Genomic DNA, 6092 nt, shown 5'->3' on the forward strand with positions numbered 1-6092 from the left:
GGATCTCACATGGCTCAGGCTGACCTCAGACTCCGTATAGTCAAGGGTGGCCTTGAACTTCTGACCCTCTTGCCTCCATCTCCCAAGTGCTGGCGCTGGGATTCTGGGTGCACATGGCCATGCCCAGTTTATGAGGCGTTGGGGTTTGAACTTGAAGCGGTGTACATTCCAGGCAAACGCTTTACGGACTGACCTGCACTCTGTCTCCGAAAACATTCTTTCATGTCATTCTTGTCCTTAGCCTAGATCCTTCTGCTGCCATTGTGATGGTGTGGGCAGGTTCTGTTCCTATACGGACAGCCAGAAGGACTAACACCAGTCAGTAAAGACTGTCTTTATCCTATGCTTGGCACAAGCCACACGTCTGTTTGTGTCTGTCTTCTGTCTTCTCCGCACAGGTCTGGTCATTTATCCAAACACAATGCCACAGTGTTTTAGTTAGCCTTATGATTGACATTAATATCCAGTGAAGCTAGAGAGGGCTGGGGACATGGGGGAGGTGGAGAAGGGAGAGGAGGAGGTGAGGGAGACTGGACCAAAGCAAAGTGGGCATATGCCATTATGAAACCTGTTACTGTATATGCTAATGAAAAGAAAACAACGCATACAGAAAGGTACCTACTAATGAAACTGATCTCATTCTTCTTTCTCCTCTTCTCCTTCATTGTAAAAAACTGTCCTTCCATCCTTCTGTTTCTAGTTCTTCTGAATCTAGTTTCACACAACACACACACACACACACACACACACACACACACAGAGAGAGAGAGAGAGAGAGAGAGAGAGAGAGAGAGAGAGAGAGAATGGCATGTGCCCCTTCATTTATTTTAGCCCATTTAGATTCCCCTTAACACCACTGACAGTCAGAGTAGTTCTAGTGTGAATTGCTGTTTGACAAAGTGGGAGATCTTGCTGCCACAGAGGGTCACGGAAGCCAATGCCTCCCTGTTATAGGGATCTAGCCTGGAAAGAACACCAGCCAGAAGAGAGCAGAATGTGGATCAAACCATCCTGCTTATGCAGGCTGGACCTCTCAATAGAGGTCGCTACAGCAAGCAGGGGCATAGTGATGGATCCAGGGGTGGCTAGCATCCGGAGTACCCGGCTGCTTCCCATGCTGTGGCTGCTGTGGCTGGCTGATGAGCCACTTCTCCAGTACCGGGAGGCATGTGTGTCCTGGTCATCTCTACTACACAGACCCAGGAACAAGGCAGACAGGCCTGTGACCCGCCCACGGTCCTTTAGCCAGTTAGGGGAAGCTCCGATTGAAGCTGGGCTCTTAAGCACCACACAACCCTTCCTTCTAGTTTTTGTGAAAAGTCCATACGCACAGGGCCAGTTTCTACGGCCCCAGGAAGTCATCAGGACTCTGGCTGTTCCAGTAGGACAGGGTGGTCTCTCTGTAAACTCTCGGTCACTTGGGAGCCAGTATTTTAAAAAAATCCACAGACTCTAGGGTCAAACTGGGCCGGGTTCCAAACCCACACGTGCCATAGTTGGCTGAGTGGCGTTAGACAAATTTCTCTGCTGCTCTGAGCCTCCCAACATAGACCAGATGATAACAGCACATGCCTTGCTGAAGGACACAAACATTAAAGAAAGTGACAAGGTGGGGCCTTCAGAAACAAGTCCTTGACCCTTGGCTCCTTTTATTATTTTATTTTTTATGTATGTATGTATGTATGTATGTATGTATGTATGTATGTATTACCTCACTACAAGGGTTACCATGGGGATTAACAGATCAGAGCCCAGATGTTCAATGTCTCCTCTTGTATGACCATAGGGAAGCTACCCACACATACTGGGCTTTAACTTCCCCAACTAGAAAAATAGAGACCTTGGTTAAACTACCCCCTTCCACTGTCTTGATGTTAGCATATGCAAAGGGCTCACTACTCACACAGTGTGGGCCACCTTAGTGTTGTAACTACCCCAGTACCTCCACAGCCAATGAAAGCTAGGATCGTGGATTGACTCCAGTCCACCTTGCCTCGGGCTTCTGCCCAGTACCCACAGAGTGAGACAGATCACTTCCACTCTGACCTTGGGCTGTGGAAACATTGAGTCTGGACACGCCTCAAGTTTCTGGCATTGCGACCTCCATTGGGTTTTAGGGACATTCCCACCTTGATGTCTACATCTACCTGAGCATGTTAGATATGTCGTTAGATAAAAATGACCTTCTGGCGGGCCCTGAGATTAGCTCCTCTTGCAACTATCTCCAGAATCAAATGTGCATCCATAAATAAATGAGGAAAGCTATGGCACAAGGTTTGTTTTCCTTTTTCTCCTTGACTGCCAGGTATGTGGCTGCTGGGTTCTGTGCCAGACAGACAGATTTGCTTATTGAGGGCAGTGCAGAAGGAATGGATCCTGGAGCTAGACTCATTCAGACCCCCTGGCTCCTCTGCTTAGGGCTGTGTTGGGTGACTACATCACTCTGAGCCTGCTTCTTTCTCTCTAGAGAAATGAGAACCTGTTGCGTTTTTACCTTCTCCCAATGGGGGGGGGGGGGAGCCTGAAAGCTCTCCCACCTCGTCCCTGAAGCTGTTTCCTTTTTGGGAGGTTCATGGTCACCTTGGCAGGTGGTGGTGAGGTCTCAGACAGTGGTGCCAGGTACCTGTTCCCAGTTGCTGGAACTCTACACAGAAGTTGTGAGAAGAGAGGTTCTGACCCTGAGATTTGCAAATGGAGGCCCTTTCTTCAACAGTGAGGACCAAATCCAGGGCAAGCGCCCTGTCTCAGAAGTATATCCCTTGGTGTTGGGAGACAAGGGCTTTGCTCTGAAGCCCAAACTCACCAGGATTCACGGGCCTCCACCAAGCCTTCCTGGGGGGCAACTTTAAAGCAGCTTTGTAATTCAACTGCAGCCTGATTCTGGCTTCTTGAGCTTGTGGATGTGTCTGTAATGGGCACCCCCGGCTCAGGTGAATCTTGGAAGGTGAAGAGACCTACTGCAGCTAGAGCTGACCCCACAGAAGCAGGGCCAGGACCACTTCTCACTGCCTCCTGCTTTACAAGCCCCCGACATTGTATAACCACAGTGACGCTCACACAGGACCTACAGCCCATGTGGGGCTGGTACCAAAAGAAAGGGGTACCAGTCTCTGCTGGATAAGGCAGGTGGCTATGTGCAGGAGTAAAGAAACTGAAGGTTCTGGCCAAAGTCTGATGGTATCCCACCTGCCCTGTCCCCTGAGCCCTGTGGGGATACATCTGACCTGCCACCCACTTCTCTAAGCTTCAGTGCCCCAGCCCCTGGTACAGCCTCTCTTTTCTCACTCTGAGGCACATTGAAGATTGTCCGACCCGGCTACCCATCTCCACTGTCCTAGCTGCTGGATGCCTGAGGCAAGGGACTCTGCTTTCTGAGGCTCTGTGTCTGCAGCTAAATTTACAAGCGGTCTTTGGTGTGGCAGAGGCAGGAGAGGGTCATGGGATGTGTCTATAGTCACAGAGCCCCAGGCGCAGCACATGAGCAGGGTCCACATTCCTTCCATCTTTCCATGCTTCTGCCCCAGGTCTGGTCCCAGATCTCCTATCCCGTGTACATGCAAGTTCCACGTTTTCTCAGCTGGCCCTGCTGAAGAGCTAGGTGCCATAGGAGATGAGGCTGGATCAGGGGAATAGCCTCTGTGTTTCTTCTGCCTGGGACTCTAGAACAACCCACTACAGTGTTCTCCTACCTCTCCGTGAATTCTAGAAATCCGTGGAATCTAGAAGAGCTCACAGTGATGTTCCTGGCTGTTTCTGACTCCTAACACAGGGGTCTCTTTATCTGGCTAAGCCACTGCCCCCAACCTATTCAACAGCTTAGCCTTCTTCTCAGGGGTGGGCTCCAGAGCCGAAACGACTTTTAGGATGAGCAGATCGGCCTGTAACGGAGTGGCCACAGCCCCAGTTTATGTTTTAATGCACTGCATATTCTATTCGCTTCTTTTGCCCACACCTGTCACTCAAGATGAATAGGTGGGGCTACCATCACTAGGGCTTATTTCTTCCCAATTCTTCCCTTCCTCTTCTTTCTTTCTCTTTTGCCTCCCTCCTCCTTTTCTGTCTTCTGCCTGTCAGAGCAATGCCTCTCTGCAGATATTTTATTCAGTGTGCACTGAGTAGGCCAGCCTTATGTGGGGAGGCAGGGATGAACGTGTCCCCTTGGAGTGGGAGGGACAGAAAGACAGCAGCTGCAGTTAAGTGTGGCTGAAGGACAGGACACGGTGCTGGGGGACCTCAGTGATGGAGCAATTACCATACATACCCAAATAAAAGTCTGGAATCTACCTTGACTATAGATGGAAGGACAACCTCTGTCCTTCCCAAGAGCCCTTGCATGTCAGGCTAGAGAGTCCAAAAAGACAAGCAGGGGGTTGGGGGGAGAGGCAGTCGGGTGTTCACTTATAAGGTTAATTTATTATCTTGCCGGCACAGGCTTATCACCTCCACCCCACCAGATTATCACTGTTGCACAAGGCGATATCAGCCCCACTGAAAACATTGCTTTAAACTCGTGCTATTTAACACACTAATTTGGAACTCTGGACCTTCAAGACATTTTCTGATCCTGGTTCTTTTCTGTGTGGTTTGCTGTTGTGTCAAGGATGTGGAAGAATTTTTCCCCCACCGCACATCTGCACAGGGGCCCAATCTCAGCCTTTCAAATCCACATCCCCTGCCCCCACAATAGGACAGTCGGGTGGGGTGAGTTCAGTGGCTGCAGGTGAGCATCCCGAAAGGTGGCTGAAGTAAGGCCGCTGGCTGGAGTGCTCTAAAAATGGCCTTTTAAAGGCCACTGAATAGCAGCTTCCCACCCTGCCGCCACAAAGTCCTTTTGTCCCGAGTCATTTTATCTGAGTGAGATTCCTCAATTCCTTTTATAGCAATGGCGACCTCTGTAAGTACCCGCAGGGTCATCCAGAGCAAAGACCCGCCCAGCTGAAGCACCTTTCCCAGTCAGAGTTTGGGGTGAAATTTTAAATAACCGAGAGCCCTTGTAATTGAGAACTAGAAACTCGGTACAGAATGTCCGGCTGGTCACTGGGGTAGAGAGTCTGAGGATGACGGAGAAACAAAGGCAGGATGCTCTTCTCTGAGCACCCTGTTTTATTCACACAGTTTCGGGGGTGGGTGGTGGAGTTTGCCCTCAGCAACTGAGAGACAGGTTTGGGCATCTCTTCCACTCACTGAGCCTCAGTTTACCCTGTCTGTGCCTCGGAGGTAATAACCCCGCTTCCTAAGCTGATGAGAATACAGAGTGTGGGACTCTGAAAGGAATGCTTAGGAACTGGCTCTCCTCAGACGCGTTATCGCACCTCCCCCATCTTGGTGTGTCAGCCTGTGAATTGGGACTAGGGGTGGCTTGAACTAGCTGGCTTCAGTACAGACGAGTAGCCAAAGCTGGACGGTGCAGAGAAAAGACCTATATAGTGGCGAATGGTTGTGCCTCGACACCCCCCGCACACACACACACACAAAGCTATCCACCTCACAGGGCACCTCGTTCTCTAAAAATCCCTAAAAAACCTTCAACCAGTGCTATCTGACTTTCCCAGTGTTACTGCTGGCTTTGATCACTGTGGGATCTTAATTGCTAATGTTCCCTGTCTCTTCCTCGGGAGCAGGGACTGCATCTGGGACTCTGCACAGGGCCTGGTACATAGGGTGTGGGCAGTACTTTATGAAGAAGGCCCAGAGAGTTGAAGAATGGGTTTCTCCACGCTGTCCCCAACCCTATCCCCACACACTGAAGTCTCTCCTCCTAGGTATGTAGCCTAGGGAATGGAGACGTTACCACCCCTCCCCGTCTCACCCTGGATGGAATGTCATGGAGCCCTTGACACTGTCCGGCGTGACCTGCATGTGTGCTCGTCGCCCTGGAGTCCGGGCACCACCCAAAGTGGCCCAGTGCCTGGAGGAGGCCTCGGCGGCCCGCGGCCCCTCCCGAGTGGCAGAAAGATCCAGCGCAGTCCGCGCGGGAACGGCGAGGGCGGGAGGCCAGCCCCGCCTCTCCAGTGAGCTACCGGTGCAAACTTTCAAAAGACGCGGCGGCGGCCACGGCCCCGCCCCGGCACGGTTGGCGGCGGGCGCGGGGG

This window comes from Micromys minutus, assembly GCF_963924665.1.
Source record: "Micromys minutus genome assembly, chromosome: 31".
Taxonomy (NCBI): domain Eukaryota; kingdom Metazoa; phylum Chordata; class Mammalia; order Rodentia; family Muridae; genus Micromys; species Micromys minutus.